The 20095-nt window shown below is 40.0% G+C and overlaps 1 protein-coding gene across 39 annotated transcripts in view; it reads left to right on the top strand.

Annotated features, from left to right (window-relative positions):
• DTNA (dystrobrevin alpha) overlaps positions 1 to 20095 on the top strand; it is a 395521-nt gene that overhangs the window by 169066 nt on the left and 206360 nt on the right. For all 39 annotated transcript variants that reach the window (XM_067015469.1, XM_067015461.1, XM_067015464.1 and 36 more), the window contains one exon: positions 7020 to 7149. The gene's annotated coding sequence lies outside the window, so the exon portion shown is untranslated. The remainder of the gene's footprint in view (positions 1 to 7019; positions 7150 to 20095) is intronic.

Genomic DNA, 20095 nt, shown 5'->3' with positions numbered 1-20095 from the left:
CATTAGTTTTCTTTATAATTTATTTTCCATACTTCTTAAAAGTAGTTACTTTATTTTTTTAAAAACCTCTGTAAGTTTCCAGCCATCTCTGATTCATTTTTTATTAAACCTGCTTCTTCATAAATAGTGGCGTATAGCTAATTACTTTTACATTTATTATGATTATTTATTTATTTACTTTTGGGTGTGTTGGGTCTTCGTTTCTGGGCGCGGGCTTTCTCTAGTTGCGGCGAGCGGGGGCCACTCTTCATCGCGGTGCGCGGGCCTCTCGCTGTCGCGGCCTCTCTTGTTGCCGAGCACAGGCTCCAGACACGCAGGCTCAGTAGTTGTGGCTCATGGGCCTAGTTGCTCTGCGGCATGTGGGATCTTCCCAGACCAGGGCTCGAACCCGTATCCCCTGCATTAGCAGGCAGATTCTCAACCACTGTGCCACCAGGGAAGCCCTACATTTATTATTTTAAAAAAGAAAAAATGATGGACACTCAAGTGAGTTCTCCATGATGGAGCTCCTCTGTGAGGGACACTGCCCAGGTGCAGTGCAAATCATTAAACATATGGGGAGGATGTTCTTTTAAAATGCAGATATCATCTTGGTAAGCAACTGCCTTAGCCTACAGTGAGATGCAGCAGATAGAAACACAAAGGCATTCCCTCTGAAAAACATGCTATTCAAGGAACAGAGCTGAGAAATCCTTTATAAACCACCTTCTTCCTTCTCAGCACCTTTAAAACAGTTGACTGAATACCTGCCTGAACCGATGTTGACAAGCATAATTTTTTTTTTCTTATGGGTTCCTGAATGTCAGCAGGCCTCTGGCTTTATGCTGGGAAAAAATTCCACATTCACTGCAGAACGTATACGTCCATTCCTCTGAGAGCTATTTCATCCAAATAGTGTTGTTCTCTCCACTTTATCTTAGTTTAACATGAGTGATGAAGTATAATTTTTTTATCCCTGTCTGTTGGTGAAATATCAAGAGGAAAATGGGACACTCTGCTACTATCTTCCACTTGCTCGAATATCCTCTTGTGGTCTTGTTATATGTCCTAGGGGGTAGTAAAGTAGGTGACTGAGAGGTGAGGCAGGCAGTGATTCTACTTTCCCTGTGTAGGTATCTAGATTTTAGAATTGTGAAGTACAGTCCATGTTTCTGCCATCATTGGGCTATATATAATCTGATGGACAGGGATTACAGATGCACAACTCCCTCTGAGATTAGATTCATTTCCCTGATTATTTGGCCAAAGACTTCAAAACTTCACAGAAATGAGGTGTCTGCACAGCAAGAAGCAGATGCAGCCAGTCTCAACAGTAATTCCCTTGGCGCCCAGAATTTCTGCTGGGATTCTGGTGATTCTGCCCTTCTGTGATTGGGCAGATCACACTGGATTGGAGCAGCTAGGCTCTCCCAGTTCTACAGCCTCTTTATCCTTGGAGGCTGAAGCAACAATCTATGCCCTTAATAGGAAATATGTGCAGACATCCAAGACCTTCCTGGTTCTCAGGCTGAACTCCGTGTCAACAAGAACAAATCTTTGGAACAAAGAGGGTGCCCAAGTATCCATCCCTGTGCACTAATTCTGTCTCCAGCTTTAAAGCATCCAGAAAGGCCCATCTCCACAGTCTCCTCCCTGATTCTGACCTAATAACCTTGTGTCTGGGGTGATTCTGATTTTAGTCCAAGGGCCATGATCCCAAATCCACTTTACTGTAGCTTCCTGAGCCACTTTAATGTTCTTAGGCCAGTAACTAATAATCTGGTGAAATGATGTAATAAGTTTATACCACAACTCTGTGTAGGAAAGAGTGAGAAAACATTGACCTTCCTGTTTGCTAACTGTTCCACCATCAACTGAACAAACATTTAGTGAGGAGAATTATTCATCATTAAAGATGATGAAGAAATAAACAAGACAGTCCCTGCCAAGTTGCATATATTCTTATACAGAGAAGAAAATTTATAGCAATTGTACGTAGTAACATGTGCTACAGAGAAGGGACACAAAGCATGGTGTGCAGACACCAAGGTCCGCGTACGGAGGGGCTAAGGGTAGAGGTGGGAGATGCGGGAGGAGTTTGATGCAGTAAATAGAGTTGGAGGAGCTTCCAGAGAGGAATTAGGCTTAACTTGTGTGGTGTCAGAGTTCTGGAGGAGACCAGTGGTAAAATTAGAGAATACTATTAGGACTCGAACCATCTAACCAGTGTTTCTTAGCCTAGGAATTGCTGTCACTTAGGACTGATAATTATTTTCTGACGGGAGCTGTCCTGTGCCTGTAAGATGTCCAGAAGCATCCCTGGCCTCTACCTACTAGATGCCAGTCTCACTTACCCTCCCTCCACCACCAGAAATGTCTCTATACATTGCCAGCTGTCCCTGGGAGGTGGGGGCAAAATCAACCCTGGTTGAGAAGCACTGGTCTCAACCAATACCTTCATTTTGCTAATGTGAAAACGGCAACCCAGTTAAGTATAAATGATTTGCCCAGCTAGTTAGTGGGAGAGACAAAAATAAAACCCAGGCTTCTGATCCTATTCAGCCTCCTTTCTACAACATCAGAAGGTGCTTCAAGGACCTTTCAGATCTAAGTTTTTCCTCTTCCTCCAGCCTCATTGTTGTTAGGGATCTGACTGATGCTGTGTGTGTGAACAGGGGTAGCCAGAGTCCTGAGCTCGGCCTCAGCACTGGCATGACACCCTAGCATGCCACTGGGTTTTGGTTTTTTAATTTTATTGAAGTATAGTTGATTTACAATGTTGTGTTAATTTCTCCTATATAGCAAAGTGATTCAGTTATACATATATATTCTTTTTCATGTTCTTTTCCATTTTGGTTTATCACAGGATATTGAATATAGTTCCCTGTGCTATACAGTAGGACCTTGTTGTTTATCCATCCTATATATACTAGTTCCTAGCATGCCATTTGTGACTACGGCAGCAAAGAGTCACTCGTAAAAATCAGGACCTATTTAAGTTGTTGGGAAATTATCTGAACAAGTAGTTATTGTTTCCCAAGTGACTTTGACCATTCTTAGCCAAATCCCTTAACAACTGCTACAACTTAAGCCAACTGACAGTGTAAAATACCAGAAAAGCCCCACATGCATGCTTATGAGTGCAGTGCAATGCTCCATCTTTGCATTTTTCTGGGGTGCCCTTTGCAGATCTCTGGTCTCCATCATCTGTAACTGGTCCTCAAAACACTGAACCTTCCCCCTATGACTACAGTGATTTGAAAATGGTCTCCATCCTAACCTCTGAAGTCTAGAAAGCTGGACTCATAACACAATAGTCTCCCAAGCATAACTAAAAGAGAAGAAAAGGCTACAGAAGAGATACTAGACAACATCGTCTTCCATCCTCCTTTTCACAGTTAGGCAATCCTAGTTCTATTGTACCCTAGTTCTACTGTACCCCTGAGGCATTGTTCCAAGCCTCAGGGGTACAATAGTGAACAAAGTTCCTGCCTTTGTGGAGCTTATATCCTACCGTGAAGTGACAAACAATGAATAAATAATAAACAGTAGAAGTGCTATGTGGGTGAATATATATCAAGGTAAGCAATAGAGAATGAGGGAGGAGTACTGTTTTAGGTGAGAAGATCAGTAAGGACATGAATGTGAATAAAAATGTGAATATTCACTCCAGTCTAATATTTGGTTTGCTCCCACCTAACCTCGTTTGGGAGTGTATGTGCTTGATCAAGTCCCACTACCACCAATGATTACCAAGCCTTTATTTAAATTGATACCATTAGTGTAAAGATTACTATCTTTTGTTGGTGGTCCATTCTGTTTCTGTGTGCTCTACATTGAGGAGATTATCTTAATAAGAAAAAATCCGACCCCAGCAACTTCCATCCAAACTATAGGACTAAAATATGGCACCCCAGATGAACCAAATACTTCTTTCTCTTGTGGTACTCAGTGGTAAGGTATTGACTCCTAACTCCAGTCCAGACACTGACCAAAAGCTCTTCAGGGAGCCAGAGGAAAGGAGACAGAATTTTATTTTATCCCATGACACTAAATTTTAACTTCAAGTCACACGGTCAAACTAGAATTTGATAGCTGATGTAGAATTAAATAAGTTAAAGAGAGAAAAGTATCATTTTCTCTTCCTAATCAATGTTCACGTGAGAATTTTCCTCTGCAGGTGTCCACCGGGCTGCTGGGAGAATAGAGGGGAGGATGGATGCCTTTAATTCAGTGACAGTTTGGGAGGTGGCTACACTCAGGCTCAAGACTAGAAAGAACTATGGATGATCAGTCTGCATCCTCTCAAGTGGTCTCAGGGGACAGAAGCCAAGAGGGGTATAGGGATGGAGCTGCCTACCAGACGGCTGGTTTCGATCACTGCCTATGAGATACAGGCTGAGATGGGGGCCACTTCCTGGTCGAGAAGGAATAGCAAAAACGAAAGCTGGCTCATGATCAAGATATCATCCAAATGGAGACTTTCACTAAAGTCACAGATCCCAGTTAAGGCGTGAAACCTGAACCTCCCTGTGGGTCCTTTCACACAGCATCTCTGTCTGAGCTCATCACCCTTCTAGTCTGTTGCAATCTGGGATGACCCAGGGACCTGGGCAAAAACCAAAAATGCAAAACGTGCTTCCCAAAATTGCCAGGCAGAGGCACACCAGCAGCAGCATGACCCTAAGAGGTGCCCAGGCCTAAGGGATTTCTTGAGTGACTCTACATTGCCAGATATAGCGGGATGTAAGTTTATCTGTATGTGTAAGATTTATCATATACGTATATATAGTCATATAACTTTCTATAAGATGGTGTAAGATTTCCATTTATTTCCTGTTGCTCTGACTTGGTGAGCTGCATTCATGAGGGAGGGATAATATTTTTAACATATAACTTATCCCCAGATGCATAGGTCTAATTTACCCAAACCCCAGTTTTTTTTGTTTGTTTGTTTGTTTTGCGGTACGCAGGCCTCTCACTGTTGTGGCCTCTCCTGCCGCGGAGCACAGGCTCCGGACGCACAGGCTCAGTGGCCATGGCTCACGGGCCCAACCGCTCCGTGGCATGTGGGATCCTCCTGGACCGGGGCACAAACCTGCATCCCCTGCATCAGCAGGCGGACTCTCAACCACTGCGCCACCAGGGGAGCTCCCAAACCCCAATTTTAAAAAAAATAGTAGCATGTACGTTAAGAAACCAAAAAATATCTGAAAGTGCTAGTGTTGTAATAATACATTTAATTCAAAGAATGCCAGTTGTATGCATGTCCCTAGAATCTAAGTACAGTGAAAGACTATTGGGTTCTAATGTGAGAGAACAAGTGTTAATTGTGTGGTGAAAATCTCTTTATGTCCTGTTAAATAAATATAATGCAATCATGAATATATCTGAGAACTTGGATTAGAGGCAGGGGGGAGTTATTGTAAAGAACTTTCTCTATGAACTCAAAAGCCTAGGAGGGGGCTTCCCTGGTGGCGCAGTGGTTGAGAGTCTGCCTGCCAATGCAGGGGACACGGGTTCGTGCCCTGGTCCGGGAAGATCCCACATGCCGCAGAGCAGCTGGGCCCGTGAGCCATGGCCCCTGAGCCTGCATGTCCGGAGCCTGTGCTCCGCAACAGGAGAGGCCACAGCAATGAGAAGCCCGCGTACCGCAAAAAAAAAAAAAAAAAAAAAAAAAAAAAAAAAAAAAAAAAGCCTAGGAGGCCTGAAGCCATGAAAATTAAAAATAATTATGTCATTGTTTTAGATAACCTGGGCTGAAGAATACAGTTGGGAGAGGAAAGCGAAGGGTGGGTCTGGAGACAGAGGCCACCTCCCACCAGCCAGAGTACAGAGCTAGGCTCCTCTGTCCCTTCCTTTTCTGGCTTTACTGCCATCAGACATCTCCGCTTTATTTGCTGTGATTCCCCTTCTCCCCATTCCCTTCCTTCTTCTGAACATGGGATTTCCTGACTTCACATTTCTGCTGCTTCAAGCCACCTAGCATGTGGGATAGTAACATCCAGCCTGTGTGTTGGTGAAAAGAAGAAAGGGGGGAAGGGAAGGGGAAGAAAGAAAGGTGGGAAAGACTAGCTGGTGAGAGATGGTGGGTAAAGCATCTGGTCACTTTCATGCAGCAGGACTCTTGGGCAAATTGCCGCGTGCGACCTGGAGCCTCTCCTTCCATTCTCATCTGTGAGTTTTCTCAGAAGGCAAAAGATTATAAAAATCATTCCACTTTGTTAAGAAACACCAACAGACCATATTCTGAACTATTTACTATCTACGTCATTGCTCTACAACATCATAAAGCGTGCAGATCATTCAATCATGTCAGGGTGCCTCTGCGGTAGCCTACACCTGCATCTACCATTGGAGGGGATGCCAGTCTGAGGATTCTGCCTTCAACTGTAGTTTCCTTGGCTTTAGGAGAAATTCTGTGACACAATATCCCAGAAAATTACCAACTTGGAAAACAGAAGATTCCAGGTTTTCACGTTTCTGGGGTGTTTTTGTTTTTGTTTTCAGTACTCAGGCCTCTCACTTTCGTGGCCTCTCCGTTGCGGAGCACAGGCTCCAGATGCGCAGGCTCAGCGGCCATGGCTCACGGGCCCAGCCGCTCCACGGCATATGGGATCTTCTCGGACCAGGGCACGAACGTGTGCCCCCTGCATCGGCAGGCGGAATCTCAACCACTGCGGCACCAGGGAAGCCCCATTTCTGGGTTTTTAATCAACCAAAAACAAGAGGCAGTGTTAGCAGCCCAAGGTTCAAGGCTACTCTGTTACTAAACAGCTGCTTAATCTTGGACACTCACTTTACCCCTCTGGTCCTCACCATCCTCCTCTGTAAAACAACTTCTGGCACAAATGTCTATTTTTTCAACATTTCTTATAGTAGATGAAAACCAAAGTTCTGAGTTGAGTATTACAAGTCGTTCTTAGTGGATGAACGGATTTGTAAAACACCATATGTTCTAGATCTGCCCATTCTGTTTCTGTAATAAACATGTACGTGTGAGTTGCTTAGTTAAATAAAAGTGTATTTTCTCATTGCAGATAAGTGAGATTTACCAGTCCCTGGATGAAACGCTTGGAAAGTCTTTAAATGCCAGAGTTGACTGCCATTTCAAAGAAAAGAAAATAGATGGTTTTGAAAAGTTCATGCTGTTTCTTCATTGAATTTTAGGTGAGTGAGTCTGAGACAAGAAATTTAAGATGCACATTGAGCTATTTCCCCTTAAAGTGTTTCTCTTCTTTGCATGAAAAGAAAATGGGGTTCAATATAACCAGCATTTTATACTTTTAAGGAGGTGCCAGATAGTGAAAGACTTAGTTTCTGTGCCTTTTGTTTATTTTTTTTAAATTATCAGAAACCATCTTGAATGATGAGATGTAAGATACAGAGATGACCTTGACATCTTTTACTGATTTCTGTTAAGCAGATGTGGTATTGCTTCATTCTAGTCTACAGGTCATCAAGTTTTTAAATATATAACAGTATTTAATATCAAAGCAATAAGCCAAAATGAGCTAAGACCATGTTTTAATGACATAAATGAGAGAAGAATCTAGTGGTGACAATGACAGTTTAATCATTACAGGTCTGGGGGTGAGAGAAGGCTAACATTTCAGAGGCTGCCCAATTGCTTAATTTAAGGTAGGGCATGGTTTAGGTTAGGTGTGGTTTTCAAACTGCTGTGCACGATTAAGCACGCACATGTGCTCACACACTAAGCTTTGTTTTCCTGATCATGAGATAGATGGATATATATTTTTTACATCACCATACATAACTACCCTTCCATGCTACAAAAGACATGAGCGTACAAATTGGTGCTTTACTATTAGTCTGCAATATGCCACTGTCATTTCTCAGTAGAACAGAGAGGAATAGAGGAATTGAGTGGTGGTCTTATTGAGGAAATTGTGTGGCTTTTTCCACCTCCTCCTGAGTCCTGTTTTCAAAGTGTGGCTTTATTATCTACTTTAAAGAATGGTGATTTCCAGAACATCAGAAAGTGCACAATTCTGAATAAAACAATGCAACTGACAGAGCATTGACCATTGTCTAAATCTAATCCAAAAAGACACTGATGACTCCTTTCTACCTTTTATTAACTTCAAAGTGAAGGTGGATTATCGTCTCATCATCTTAAGGGTGTGTAAATTGGGTTTATTGCAGTCATATGTGGAACTAAAATGGTGATTTCATTTATTTACAAGATATTTGTTGAATGTAATTCCCAGGAGCTAAACTTAATGCCCTTTAAAAATATCAGTAAATCAATTTGCCTAGTGTAACATTGCTCCGGAGGAGAAAATGAAAATGGAAAACTTATTTTCTTAACTTACTTAACTCTCAGCTTTCCACTGTGCTGGTCTGTGCCTGTTTTTAACTTCATGCCCACTCCTTGCCCTGCTCCTATTCTGCTGATTCCTTGGGGGCTGACCCCTAGAGGCTGGGTTTTCCAGCCCCCAAACCCACCCCCTGTTGCCTCTAGCTTCCCCCAGTGACCTTGAACTCTGAGCTCCAGTAATGTCACCTCTTTCCTCTGTCCCTTGAGACTTGTGGGTAGTGGTGTCTGTGGCTTCCTGCTGGTACTAACCTCCAGGTTGATTTGCTATCCTCAGTTTAGCTTCTCAATTCTTCCATCATCTGTATAACCATTTTCCTGTATTAAATTCCATCTGTTTTAAATATTTAGACTGTTTTCTCTTTTCTTGGTTAGATCCTAACCGACCCATCAGTGCTTCATTAATTTCTCCTAAAATTATTGGAAGAGAAGTGAACAGGGATTACTTGCTTCTCCCAAGGAAAATAAATGATTCTCAGGAAAGAAAATTTTAAGTTAAATGTAAAGCTGGATATTTTTACACTGAAAAAAAACAAACCTAATATATTTAAAGCCATATTCTAAGCTATACAATGTTGCAGCATTAACTTGTGTTAACAGAGTCTTTGTCAGTATTCCCATTTTGCGTATCAAATTAATGGGAAGATTTTTTAAATTCTCAGATATATACCAAATATGAGTTTTACTTTTCTAATATTCGCATTTCACAACCTTCTGTACGACCAATATAAGAACTTCATAGGGCATCAGTCTCATTCCTACATTCACATTTAAATCTCAGGCTTCAGATTTATTTTATTATGGATCTGATCACTGTCTTTCAGTAATGGTTGTTTGCTATTTGAAGATCCCTTACGGTCTGAACATTTCCCATGTCCCTTAATAAAAACTGAATATATTGGAAAGCAAAGTGATGAGGATGCCAAAGTCTGTCTTTTTTGACAGGTAAACAATTCACCGCTGCCCAACAATCGCACTCACTCTAAAGGGCTTCCTGGATATTAAAGATGCTTTGTACTTAATCATTTTGGCACTTCACTTGGTTATTTTAAATGCTAGTGCCTCGCTATTTTCATTTCCTTCTCATTTATTTATGTGGACATTTTCCTTTTCAATCTTTTCTCAGAGGTCATGATGACTGCTCATCTGTCCATTTTAATGTATTGTGGGTACACTCACAAGGACATGGTGTCCCTCCTACCAACAAATTTTCATCTGTTCCACCAATGTCAATGTTAAACCTGCAATGCCTAACTGAGAATCCTTTTAGACAATGTGAAAATGAGGTCATGAGCAGAATTTCTTGGACCCCTTCATAACCTAAAATTGGGAGACACAGAGATGTGTAGCTTAATGGTATGGTTTAAAATGCAGTATATAACTGGTGTTCTCACATCTTCCTTAGTTTGGTACAACACCGAAAATTCTAATCATTCACATTTCTCTCTAGTTTATGGAAATGAGGCTTTATAAAGTCATTCAGAAAAAATATTCTTGGGAAGAGAAATATACCCATTAATAATGCATACTACATTACATATAAGTCGAATGAATTAGCAAGGAAGAAACTCCTGAGACAGTGATGCAAACACTCAGCTTCTGAGAGTTTGGTACACATAAGTGGGCAGAGACTACTGAAATCATCTCACTAACTTTGTAATACTGCCTGGTGGGTCAAGGGGAACACCCATCATAAAAGTTAACTCAGGCTGAACATACCTTAATGTCATATTGGAGGAGGGGGTAGGAGAAGTGGAATTATTAGTCCTGAAACTAATGAGCAACATTATGAATAGATATTTTAAATCACTGGTACCCAAAGAGTTGTAGAAAGTGCTTTAACCAAGATATAGTCATAGTACTTCTGCTGAACCATAGAATATGTTGTTGGAAAAATCAAGTGCTATCCATCTGTTAAGAGAAATCATCTGTTATCCTCATCTTTGTGTTACCAAGTCCAAGCTCTTACTGCTCACTGCACAACAGGCCAATAAATTGAAAGACAAGTTATTGGGACAAGGAGTAATGACTTTATTTGGAAAGCTGGCAGACCAAGAAGATGATGGACTCGTGTCCCAAAGACCTATCTTGCCTGAGTTAGAATTCAGGCTTCTTTTATACTAAAAGAGGAGGCAGTAAAGTCAAACATTTCCTGGTTCTGGTCAGCCAGATGTGTTAATTTCTTCCTCCCTGCAGTCATTCACAGGTGGGCCTAGTCAGGATGTTTCCTGTGAGCTAAACAAAGGTATCTTAGCTTAACACTCATTACCTGGGAAGAAGGGTTCCCAGAAATGGGCCATTATGTATAATTTAAGCTTATAGACAGCATCCTTTTAGTGATTAACTTGTAATAGTATACAAAAGTTCTTCCCTATTATATTTGCATCCCTGGAAACAAGCACAGTGCTTGGCACACTATACATAATTTCTAAACAAACAATTGGTGAAAAGGACATAGGCACAAAGCAATTGCTGGTTAATGCTTACTGAGTTCCTACTTTTTACCAAACACTGTTTTGTATGAACATATACTTAATTTCATGTTTAAACAAATCTGTAAGTAATATTATCATCTCCTTTTTTAAAGATAAGGAAACTAGGGCCCAGGAAGGTTAAATAACCTGCCTGAGGTTCAGTAAATGGGGGTGAAAATTCAAATCCAGGCAGTCTGGCTTAGAGCCTGAGCACTTAATTATTATGCTGCACTGTCTCTTGTGTAATATAGTCATCAAGTAACTTTAAAACACAGAAGCAACATAGTTTATTCTCTTAAAATGTATGTCATTCTAGAATAAACCTGTATTAAGAAATCTTGCTCAATTCTCTAACAGCCTCACTTTGAACACAAATTCCCTCTTTTCAGTGTTCCTAATCTCCTTTCCTTTTAAAACATGACTGCCTAAATCAACTTCCTAATTGACATTCAGATCTCATCATTTCCATTCTTTAATGGTTTGTCCTGATGTTAATATTTTAAAACCCTATTGCTCTTTCATGCCATTTGCTTAATGGAAGAATGTATAATCTTGAGCAGCAAGTTACTTAAGCTCTCTGAGCTTCACATTCCCCACCTGAAAAGATATATCTAATTTGTTGTGAAGACTAGAAAATAATATCCATAAAACAACAAAGTACAGTTCCTGGTATGTAATAGGTACCCAGCAGAACAGCAGCTGATCTAGTTAACCCCACCCACTTCAATCTCGAAGTTAGTGTTGGCTGCCCCATCAACTGCAGAGCAAATTCTTCCTCCTGTATTCCTTAGCATGTCATAATAGAAGCACAACAGACCCCTTGAGTCTCAGCACCTTCCTTTGTTCCTCATCAGTTGACCTTTGCTAACATGGGGGTGATCTGCCTTCTCTGAACCATGCTCTTTGTGCCTTCACTTTTGCTCATGCTGGTTCTTCTGCCTAGACGTTCCTCACATCCATAACCCCCTCCAAATCCCCCCTCACCCACAAGCACACATGCACTCTTCAGAGACTTGGAATATCTTAGTCATCTTTCAAGATCCACCACCTCTATCGCTATTAGGGGTTCAGTGAAGTCATTGATGAATTCCTCCTGGCTCAACCGTTATCAGTCCTATCTCTGAATTCACATAGCCCTTTGGGCCATTTCTAGGAGATCAGCTCCTGTTGTAGACAAAAGAAAGAAAAGCCATCTCATTCAGTCACTCACAGTTTCATGTAATTTCTCATGTTATCTGTCCATCTTCCCTCTGATATTTTCATCAAGGACAAGTACCAAGTTTTTTGGTTAGTATTTGAATCTTCTTTACCAAGCTCAGAGTAGTCCTTTTTGGTTTTGAATGAAGCATGAAGGGTCATATTTTGAGAAAAGTTTGAGTGTTTTTAATGTGGTGAAGATTCTAATACTTTGCCCAGCCATTACAACAAAAGGGGAGCTCTCCATCGGGGAAAGGGGACCTTATAGGGAGGATCTGTACCATTCTGTGCCAATCACCAAAACAGATGCTCCACAAACATTATCTTATTTAATTTTCATAACAACCCTTCAAACTGCCTATTATTTCCCTTCTTATTTAGACAAAAACTAGGATTCCAAGAGTTAAGGTAAATTGCTAATGTCATATTTCTGGTAAGTGGCAGGACAAGAATGTTAAGTCATATCTTTCTACTGCAGCAAATTGTCACTCTAAAAGAGCTTTCCGGTTTAATCCTATAAGAAGAATATGTTTGTAACATAATGCTAGAATTTTCCATTTAAAATATCCCTGAGGGTAAGCTATTTATAAGTCCACAAATCTTTTTTTTTTTGTGGCAAATAAGTTTATGTTTAGGTTGGTGCTAAAAATAGCACTATTTCTGTTCAACAAGAGTTTAAAAGATATAGCACCTGGTGGTTCTGACACCTATTTGTGCAAAAACCTCATTTATTAATGTGAGCATAAGCCTGGAAATGATGTCTAAAGCTGTAGACTGATAGAATTTGGGGGCTAAATGTTATGTCGAATCACCACTAGAACTGGGGACTTTTTAAGGCAAGGATTTCTCTTCCTTTTTTCCTCCTTAAGAATATTTATGAAATGAATATTTATAACTAATTATGAAAGGATTTGTATTGGATGCGAAATAAAAATTTCTCTAGACATAATGACACTATTAGCACTACTTAAGAGAGTACATAAACTTGTTCTGAATTTTTTAAAATCATGACTCAAATACCATGTATAATATAAGAATAATAACTGATATGAAATAAAACTCCAAGTTTTAAAAAAAGGAAAGACAAATATGATATCACTTACATGTGGAATCTAAAAAATGATACAAATGAACTTATTTACAAAACAGAAATAGATTCACAGACAGAAAACAAACTTATGGTTACCAAAGGGCAAAGGTGGGTAGGGATAAATTAGGAGTTTGGGATTAACATATACACACTACCATAGATAAAATAGGTAAAGAACAAGGATGTACAGTATAGCACAGGGAACTATATTCAGTATCTTACAATAACCTATAATGGAAAAGAATCTGAAAAAGAATATATATCTACACACATATATGTATATAACTGAATCACTTGTTGTACACCTGAAACTAGCACAACATTGTAAATCAACTATACTTCTACAAAAAAAAAAAAAAGTAATCCTCTGACTTCATTTTAATTGCAAAAATCAGTATCCAGAGAAGGGTTCCTGGGTTCCTTCTTTTTTGTTTGTTTGTTGTTTTTTTTTTTTTTTGCGGTACGCGGGCCTCTCACTGCTGTGGCCTCTTCCGTTGCGGAGCACAGGCTCCGGACGCGCAGGCTCAGCGGCCATGGCTCACGGGCCCAGGATCTTCCCGGACCGGGGCACGAACCCGTGTCCCCTGCATTGGCAGGTGGACTCTCAGCCACTGTGCCACCAGGGAAGCCCAGTGTTCCTTCTTTTTGTGAAAAATCCTAATGATTCTTATGCCACATTTATACCTATAATGATCATTCATTTATTCATTTGTTATTTAAATATATATTACACATGTCTTATGTTCCCTGACCCTGTGCTAGGAACCTGGTAGCCTGAGACAAATAAGGTATAATTCTTCCGAGTAATATTCTAGTTAGACTTGCCACAGATTATATCTTAGCACTGTAGAATTTCAGCATCATAGGGGATATTTTAGATTGTCTAACCTAGACCTCTGTTCTTGTCCGTTCAGGCTACAATAACATAATACCAGAGACTATGTAGTTTATAAAAGATGGAAATTTATTTCTCACAGTTCTGCAGTCTGAGAAGTACAGGATCAAGACACCAGCATGGTCAAGCTCTGGTGAGGGCCTATTTCCTGCTTCATAGCAGGTGCTTTGTCTCCTGTCCTTATATGCAAAAGGGCCTAGGAACTCTGTTAGGCCTTTTTTATAAAAGCACTAATCTCATTCATGACGGCCCCACCCTCATGACCTAATCATCTCCTGAAGTCCCCACATCTAATACCATCACATTGGGCATTAGGATTTCAACATATGAATTTTGGAGTGACACAAACATTCAGATCACAGCAACCCCTTAATTTTACATTGAGGAAGTTGAGACCCAGAAAAGTTAAGTAATACCCCCAATATCAGCAGCAAAGCCACACCTAGGACCTATCTGAGTCTCTTAACCACCTAGCTGCTCTCCTCCATGAAACAAACAAGCCAATATTCCTATATTCTTGATCTTATTTTCCCCCAAGAGAAGTTTCCACATGTAAGGAGAGAAGACTGAGGAAATAAGCTTGATTTGGCTTTTATTTATAATACGTAGAAGTAGGGTTACTATTCATCAAGGACTTACTGAGAATTAACTAAATATCAGGAGCTTTGCTTGGTGCTGGACATCTGGCTAAGCAAAACCAGAAATGTCTTCCTGGCCCACATCTTGCTTACTGTCTTCTGTGCATGTGTGTGAAACCACAGCATAAAAGACCTAAATTGCCCTTTAATGGGAATCTCAAAACAGGCCAACTGATGGCAGGCATAATGTGATGCCAAAAAATGGCAACTAAAGTGACTGTAACATATTCACTGTAAAATAATGCAGTCCATAAGTACATTATATATAAAAACAAAAAGATACTTTTCTGTGTCTTTGGCTTACTGCTGTTATATGGATAACTTAACATTCCGGAAGTGAAAAATAAGTTTTTAAAAATACGAGCATATGTGCTGTGCTGATCTTTGAGTAATATAAATATGTAATATCTTTGAAAAAATAAGAATTCTATTCGCAATTCCAGATTATGTCCCTGCCTATTGGGTTATCTTTTGTTGGTTGATTTTCCCAGAAGTTTGCAGAATGCTATTTATCTTTACGAAAGTATGATTTGAAAAATTGTGATCATCACAAGAATGGATGGAACAATGTTTTCCTGTCAAAAAACTAAGGATTATGATGTTTACAAAAGTTAATAACAATGTGCTTTAATACTAGTATATTCTTATGAGTGACAGTTTATTGTTTAACTTGCATTTTAATCATCAATTGATTTTTTGTAACTTTCAAAATCTGACTTTTAAATCTGTACAGCATTTATTTTTGCAAAATCTTAAACTGTGAATCTGATAGTTCCAAATCATCAAAGCAGTTGAATAAGGTAGTTCTCTATTCTGTCAATTCCTAGCAATTCTGTAACCATGAGCTAGAAATTTTACTGTTTATGTATCTAATACGCTTTCAGACTCAGATAAACACTTGCCATAATCTTTCTTCCAATTCTAGGTGCATAGATAAGTAAGGTGGCTGTCTTTTTCTAAAAACATGTTTTTATCATTATACCATTCCTACCTAATATATATGAACAAGTCCTAGAACCACATGGTTTCCTTTCTGAAGTTGAATTTCTTCCCAGAGTAGTAGCAGCCACAAAAGGCACATAGGGGGAGAAAAAAGCCTACCACTATCCAGATAAGACTACATTCTTTTTTTTTTTATAGAAGTGTAGTTGATTTACAGGGTGTTACTCTCTGCTGTACTGCAAAGTGACTCAGTTATACACATAGATCCATTCTTTCTTATGTTCTTTTCCATTATGTTTTATCACAGGATATTAAATATAGTTCCCTGTGCTATACAGTAGGATCGTGTTGTTTATCCATTCTAAATGTAATAGTTTGCATCTACTGACCCCAAACTCCCAGTCCATCCCTCTCCCTTGACAACCACAAGTCTGTTCTCTAGGTCTGTGAGTCTGTCTCTGTTTCATAGGTAGGTTCATTTGTGCCATATTTTAGATTCCACATATAAGTGATATCGTATGGTATTTGCAGACAAGACTACATTCTTACCATTGAGCCATAGCAAATGAACCTCTCATGACCTCAGTTCAATATGCCCCCCTGATTTAGCGCCCCCCCACCTCAATTCATGTACCTCCTACACGGCCGACAATGCCACCTTGAGTAATACAAAGCATGCCACCACCTCAGACTCTGCCACATTGCCACAATACTTTGAATTCTCTCTTGGCAAGAAACTTTTGCAGACATTAGGCACAATGATAAGATAACCCTAATATAAAAACCTTCCTAGTTTCTCCTGGAGTCTCCCTTCCTACAGTACAAGGAGTGAAAGGCCCTGAGAAGCAGGGTTTGTAAACCCCTGTCCTAAACTCAGTTCTTAACCGGAATTCCTCCAGCTGATAAAAAGGACTCTGAGATTTTCCATATCATCCAGCTCTGAGGCTGTGGTGTGTAGGGCTGTCCCTTTGTAAGCACGAAGGCTTTTCAGGAAAATAGTATTAATCCACTTTCTGAAAGATAGTAAAGGCCCTCCTCATATTTTGTCTTACATAATAACGAAGATAATCTTCTAGTTCAGCTCATGAGTGCCTTCTCATTAAAATACTCCTAGCTATCCACCCTACGTTTGGTAGTGTATATATGTCCATACCACTCTCTCATTTTGTCACAGCTTACCCTTCCCCCTCCCCATATCCTCAAGTCCATGCTTTAGTAGGTCTGTGTTTTATTCCAGTCCTACCCCTAGTCTCTTCATGACATTTTTTTCCTTAGATTCCATATATATGTGTTAGCATACAGTATTTGTTTTTCTCCTTCTGACTTCACTCTGTATGACAGACTCCAGGTCCATCCACCTCACTACAAATAACTCAGTTTCATTTCTTTTTATGGCTAAATAATATTCCATTGTATATATGTGCCGCATCTTCTTTATCCATTCATCTGTTGATGGACACTTAGGTTGGAAGCAGCCGCATGGCACAGGGAGATCAGCTAGGTGGTTTGTGACCACCTAGAGGGGTGGGATAGGGAGGGTGGGAGGGAGGGAGACGCAAGAGGGAAGAGATATGGGAACATATGTATATGTATAACTGATTCACTTTGTTGTAAAGCAGAAACTAACACATCATTGTAAAGCAATTATACTCCAATAAAGATGTTAAAAAAAAAGTACTCAGATCCCTTTCATATTCACACGTAGAGTCCATGCTTCATGTATACTTACTGCAATGAGCTGCAGTTGCCTGGTAACCAGTGGAGGTGTATCCGAGAGTCTGAAGAACATGAATGAATAATTGAACCATTGACATTAGTTTCAGCTGGGTGACCCACACCTTAATTCTGAACTAGCCGTCCCAGACATTTCTGATGGGCTAGTGGAACAGTAGCTTTCTGAGAAGTAGCTCATTAAATCATGAAAGTGAGAATTAGCATTTAATGTAATGTTCCTTTCCGTGGTCTGATAGGGGTTCAGAGAATGACCCTAGAAACAAAGAGACTGGATCTCAACATCTTTGATATAGTTTTTACAGGATACAGAATGAAATGTCTACTAGGGCTCACACTCTCAAACAGGTTTTTCTGAATGCTTGTGATTCTGTTTGATCAGTTTTGGGAGGAAATGATTTCAGCATTTATTCCATTCTTTGATAATATTACCTTTTCCAAGTTGAATTTTTTTCTTATAGTTTTTATTTTTTCGCCAGCTTTCCTGAGATATGAGTGACAAATAAAAATTGTATATATTTAATATACAATATGATTTTTTAAAGATGTACAATATAATGGTTTAATATACGTATGCATTGGGAAATGCTTACCACAATCTAGTTAGTTAATACATCCATCACCTCACAGAGTTACTGTTTTTTTGTGTGTGTGGTGAGAACACTTAAGATCTACTCTGTTGGAAACAGACTCACAGACATAGAGAAGAGACTTATGGTTGCCAAGGGGGGAGGGGAGTTGAGAGAGGGGTGGACTGGGAGTTTGGGATTAGCAGATGCAAACTATTATATATAGAATGGATAAACAACAAGATCCTACTGTATAGCACAGGGAACTATATTCAATATTCTTTGATAAACCATAATGGAAAAGAATATGAAAAAGAATGTATATATATGTATAACTGAAGCACTTTGCTGTACAGCAAAAACTAACACAACATTGTAAATCAACTATACATCAATAAATTTTTTAAAAAGATCTACTCTGTTGGCAAATTTCAAGTATACAGTACAGTATTATTAAATGTACATTAGATCTCCAGGACTTATTCATCTTATAACTGAAAGTCCAAGTTGAATTTTTAAGGATTCATTTCTCCCCCTGTTGAAAGTCCATTGTTTTAAAAAGCAGCACAGAAGCAAAGGGAAAGTGGACTTTTAGCGGTTGGTGAAATTAACCCATAAAATAAAACATACCTGATACATTTTGAAGAAAACACCACCAACAACTCAAAGGTCATCCACATAACACCATTCTGTTCTAACTGGGCTGCTTGCTTGTATGCCTGGGGACTTAAACCCCAGGGTAAAATACTGCCCATTGAGTATTTTACTCAAGTAAATAGGAGAGGGGACATTCTATTTTTATGAAGGCAGCAATTACTAAACAATTGAGTTGAAAGCAAAATTAGCATGAATTTTTAAGGGGAAAAATCAGACATCAAGGAAATGCTAGCGTTGGAAATTGATTCTGCCATAAGACCCCACGCTCACGTCCTGCTATTCCTTCACCTTTCTGTGCCCATGGAGAGGGAAATCTGAAGTACACCAGACAAGATACACACTTCAGTGCTTAGAAAGAAGGATGATTTTTTACTTAAATAGGAAAAATGTCACTAGTCATAACAATGCCATTTGTGTGGACTGTGTCCTATATGTAGACAGGACAGAAAATCATCTACCTCTGTTTCTGAAGAGGTGTACAAAGACCTGCCCACCTGACTCTAAAGCAATGGTTCTCAGCCAGGAGCCTGAGGGTGTGGAGGGCTATTAGCATCTAGTGAGTGGAAGCCAGGATGCAGCCAAATGTGCTACAATGCTCAGAACAGTCTCTTAAAGGAAAGAATTTATCTGCCCCCAAATGTCAATAGTGCCAAGATTGAGAAATATTAAGAGCCATGGTACTGTGTACCAGGCTCCACATTAGGTACTTTCCATATGTTGTCTATTTAATAATCACCACCATTCCACTAGCTAGGTACTAGTATCATCCTCACTTTTAGATGATGAAATTGAGGCTCAGAAGTTTAAGAAAGTTGTTCAAGGCCATGCAGTCAGCAAGCAGTGCGCCCTGAATTCAAAGTAGACGAGATTCCAAAGATCTGCTCCTCTCAGCCCACTACGCTCCTCTGTTCAGAATGCCTACATCAGCTGCCTTCTGTGCTCTGTGAAACTGCGTGTCCAGAGGGTCCCTATTAAAATGCATGTGTGTCATCTTGGCAGGCTGACAAGATGGTGAATCATGGCTCTTTGTCCATCCCCACAGTCTAGAGTGAATTGCCTGGGTGCTAGGGATGTGGACTGGACCAGAGGAGATGATGATGTTAAAAGGGGAGACAAAAGGTTCCTGAAAAAGGAAATTTCACTTTAAAAAGTCTCTCTTTGGAAGATAACTGGTGGGGAAGATGGGATCCCAGGACAGAACTTGGGGTATAGAAAAGGCCAACTGTGCACCATAGATCTGATGGTATGAAGTAGAGTATCTGAGGAAGCAAGCATCTCATTCTAAAGGAGATGACAGGCTAATTTCTCCTGTTGCAGAAGCCACCTGGCCTCCCGCTCAGTGAATCTGAGCTACCAGAAGAGGAAGGGCAGCCGTTAGGCCGGGGCAGGGCAGCACCCCCAGGAAATGTCAATAATCACCAGACAGGAAGCAAACAATTCACTTTAGCCAACACTTGGGGAAGAAAGAACCCCATCATCTGTAGAATGTGAAAAGAAAACACAATTGTGATTCACAATTCCCTCAACCTAGTCCTTCACACAATTTAGCATCTGCTACTTTTCAGGACTTCTGGGATGGCCAGCT

The sequence above is a fragment of the Kogia breviceps genome, chromosome 15 (genome assembly GCF_026419965.1).
Source record: "Kogia breviceps isolate mKogBre1 chromosome 15, mKogBre1 haplotype 1, whole genome shotgun sequence".
NCBI classification, from domain to species: domain Eukaryota; kingdom Metazoa; phylum Chordata; class Mammalia; order Artiodactyla; family Physeteridae; genus Kogia; species Kogia breviceps.
This window is presented reverse-complemented; position numbering and strand designations above follow the sequence as displayed.